We start from the raw sequence: 435 nt of genomic DNA on the forward strand, positions 1-435 counted from the left end.
GTCAATATTTACCTTGAAGAGGTTTTAAGAAGCCGCGCCAAACTTCCTTGCCTGGCTGCCGCTTCCCATGCGTCAGTCCGTCGCCCGCATTCTTGCGTGGGAGACGATTTTCTGACACTTTTATCGGCGTTAGTGTCCGGAGCGAAGCCACCTGGGTGTCTGGTTGCGCGGGCTGGCTGCCATGGCGCCGTCTAATACGTGGACGCCAATGTCTCAGGCAGGGGCCTACCGGGTGTTTACATGGCACCGCGCATGCGCCACTTGGCCTGCCACCTCCACACTGCCGCCACCGCGCGGCCACGAGGAGTAACTACACTGCACCACGTGACACTAGCTTTTAAAATGTTATATATATATATATATACATTTAGACATCAAACTGTTACCTTCTAAATGATATATATACATTTACACATCAAACTGTTAGCTAATTGT

General features: G+C 50.8%; 1 protein-coding gene across 4 annotated transcripts in view; it reads right to left on the reverse strand.

The window, feature by feature from the left end:
• Positions 1 to 230, reverse strand: part of LOC133644556 (ecotropic viral integration site 5 protein homolog) — a 72,007-nt gene extending 71,777 nt beyond the window's left edge. For all 4 annotated transcript variants that reach the window (XM_062039131.1, XM_062039129.1, XM_062039127.1 and 1 more), the window contains exon 1: positions 13 to 230. The gene's annotated coding sequence lies outside the window, so the exon portion shown is untranslated. The remainder of the gene's footprint in view (positions 1 to 12) is intronic.
• Positions 231 to 435: the final 205 nt, after the last annotated feature.

This window comes from Entelurus aequoreus, linkage group LG27 (assembly GCF_033978785.1).
Source record: "Entelurus aequoreus isolate RoL-2023_Sb linkage group LG27, RoL_Eaeq_v1.1, whole genome shotgun sequence".
In the NCBI taxonomy this organism is placed as follows: domain Eukaryota; kingdom Metazoa; phylum Chordata; class Actinopteri; order Syngnathiformes; family Syngnathidae; genus Entelurus; species Entelurus aequoreus.